Below are 2,838 nucleotides of genomic sequence, written 5' to 3'. Positions count from 1 at the left end.
GGGGGTGTAGCTCAGTGGTAGAGCATTTGACTGCAGATCAAGAGGTCCCTAGTTCAAATCTGGGTGCCCCCTTGTCCAACTTTTTTACCTGTAGAAATATTTGTTTAAATAAATTGAAGAAAACATTTACAATCTTAGCATTTTATGTAATGAGCAACACATTTCTACATTTGAAATACTCCTGATCATCTCCTGAAACCTAGGGTAAACACCATTTAGCTGTTCAGGATTTCTTCGTATGATACAAGCTGTGTTTTACATTTACCCAAGTTCTACTGGTGATATTATCAGTTTGAAATAGTCCATTGAAAGCTCATATGAATGTTATAAAACTGTGGTGGAAACCAATAATATGCCCTTAATGAAATGTATTAATTTGTATAGCTGATCAGAAGTGCACTGATGTCATTAGTTCTACAAGTTCTATACAGTCAACCACTCTATCACCTTTTTAAAAAAGGGCAGTTTTCAGCATTCAAGGGTTTATACCATTGGTAGAGCGTAGGAGTGCAGTTCAAAAAGTCCCTGTTTCATAACCATATACCCTCTTCAATAGATCCTGTTAAAATGTTTTTCAACCCAATGCACTGTATGAAACAATAAGATATATCATCATTTCATATACAAAACAATGAATAATTGGGTTTAACTATGCTCTTAGCACAAAATCAACAAACTGCAGTAGAGAAGTAGTTACATTTTGCAGAATTTGTGCATTTGACAAAGGTTTTTTTTCCATGTTCCAATATCTACATGTGATACGAAATGTATGAATTCTTGCAATGGAAACCTCACTGTATTTTACCAAGGCAGATAAAGGACATCTTGTGTACACATTATAGTTATAAGGAGGGTTTGGTGGCTGAAAATGCATTGCTTTGATGGTGATTGCATGTTGCTTCCACTTTGTACATATTACTGAATTAATAAAGGTGAACATTTCAGTATTGGGGGTATAGCTCAGTGGTAGAGCATTTGACTGCAGATCAATAAGTCCCTAGTTCAAATCTGGGTGCCCCCTTGTCCAATTGTTTTACCTGTAGAAATATTTTTTTAAATAAATTGAAGAAAACATTTACAATCTTAGCATTTTATGTAATGAGCAACACATTTCTACATTTGAAATACTCCTGATCATCACCTGAAACATAGGGTAAACACCATTAAGCTGTTTAGGATTTTGTCGTATGATACAAGCTGTGTTTTACATTCACCCAAGTTCTACTGGTGATATTATCAGTTTGAAATAGTCCATTGGAAGCTGATATGAATGTTATAAAACTGTGGTGGAAACCAATAATATGCCCTCAATGAAATGTATTAATTTGTACAGCTGACCAGAAGTGCACTGATGTCATTAGTTCTACAAGTTCCATACAGTCACCCACTCTATCACCTTTTTAAAAAAGGGCAGTTTTCAGCATTCAAGGGTTTATGTCAGTGGTAGAGCGTAGGAGTGCAGTTCAAGAAGTCCCTGTTTCATAACCATATACCCTTTTCAATAGATCCTGTTGAAATGTTTTTCAACCCAATGCACTGTAAGAAACAATAAGATATATCATCATTTCATATACAAAACAATGAACAATTGGGTTTAACCATGCTCTTAGCACAAAATCAACAAACTGCAGTAGAGAAGCAGTTACATTTTGCAGAATTTGTGCATTTGACAAAGGTTTTTTTTCCATGTTCCAAGATCTACATGTGATACGAAATGTATGAATTCTTGCAATGGAAACCTCACTGTATTTTACCAAGGCAGATAAAGGACATCTTGTGCACCCCTTATAGTTATAAGGAGGGTTTGGTGGCTGAAAATGCATTGCTTTGATGGTGATTGCATGTTGCTTCCACTTTGTACATATTACTGAATTAATATAGATGAACATTTCAGAATTGGGGGTATAGCTCAGTGGTAGAGCATTTGACTGCAGATCAAGAGGTTCCTAGTTCAAATCTGGGTGCCCCGTTGTTTACCGGTAGAAATATTGTTTTAAATAAATTGAAGAAAACATTTACAATCTTAGCATTTTATGTAATGAGCAGCACATTTCTACATTTGAAATACTCCTGATCATCTCCTGAAACATAGGGTAAACACCATGAAGCTGTTTAGGATTTCTTTGTATGATACAAGCTGTGTTTTACATTCACCCAAGTTCTACTGGTGATATTATCAGTTTGAAATAGTCCATTGGAAGCGCATATGAATGTTATAAAACTGTGGTGGAAACCAATGGTATGCCCTTAATGAAATGTATTAATTTGTACAGCTGACCAGAAGTGCACTGATGTCATTAGTTCTACAAGTTCCATACAGTCACCCACTCTATCACCTTTTTAAAAAAGGGCAGTTTTCAGCATTCAAGGGTTTATGTCAGTGGTAGAGCGTAGGAGTGCAGTTCAAGAAGTCCCTGTTTCATAACCATATACCCTTTTCAATAGATCCTGTTGAAATGTTTTTCAACCCAATGCACTGTAAGAAACAATAAGATATATCATCATTTCATATACAAAACAATGAACAATTGGGTTTAACCATGCTCTTAGCACAAAATCAACAAACTGCAGTAGAGAAGCAGTTACATTTTGCAGAATTTGTGCATTTGACAAAGGTTTTTTTTCCATGTTCCAAGATCTACATGTGATACGAAATGTATGAATTCTTGCAATGGAAACCTCACTGTATTTTACCAAGGCAGATAAAGGACATCTTGTGCACCCCTTATAGTTATAAGGAGGGTTTGGTGGCTGAAAATGCATTGCTTTGATGGTGATTGCATGTTGCTTCCACTTTGTACATATTACTGAATTAATATAGATGAACATTTCAGAATT

General features: G+C 35.4%; 1 non-coding gene across 1 annotated transcript; it reads left to right on the top strand.

Moving 5' to 3' along the window:
• TRNAC-GCA (transfer RNA cysteine (anticodon GCA)) lies at positions 1 to 72 on the top strand. Its single transcript has one exon. It is a non-coding gene; the product is annotated as a tRNA-Cys (tRNA).
• Positions 73 to 2,838: the final 2,766 nt, after the last annotated feature.

Source organism: Ambystoma mexicanum, chromosome 4q (assembly GCF_040938575.1).
Source record: "Ambystoma mexicanum isolate Mex_15411 chromosome 4q, UKY_AmexF1_1, whole genome shotgun sequence".
Classification (NCBI taxonomy): Eukaryota; Metazoa; Chordata; class Amphibia; order Caudata; family Ambystomatidae; genus Ambystoma; species Ambystoma mexicanum.
The sequence above is the reverse complement of the archived record's forward strand: the minus strand, read 5'-3'. Positions and strand labels throughout refer to the sequence as shown.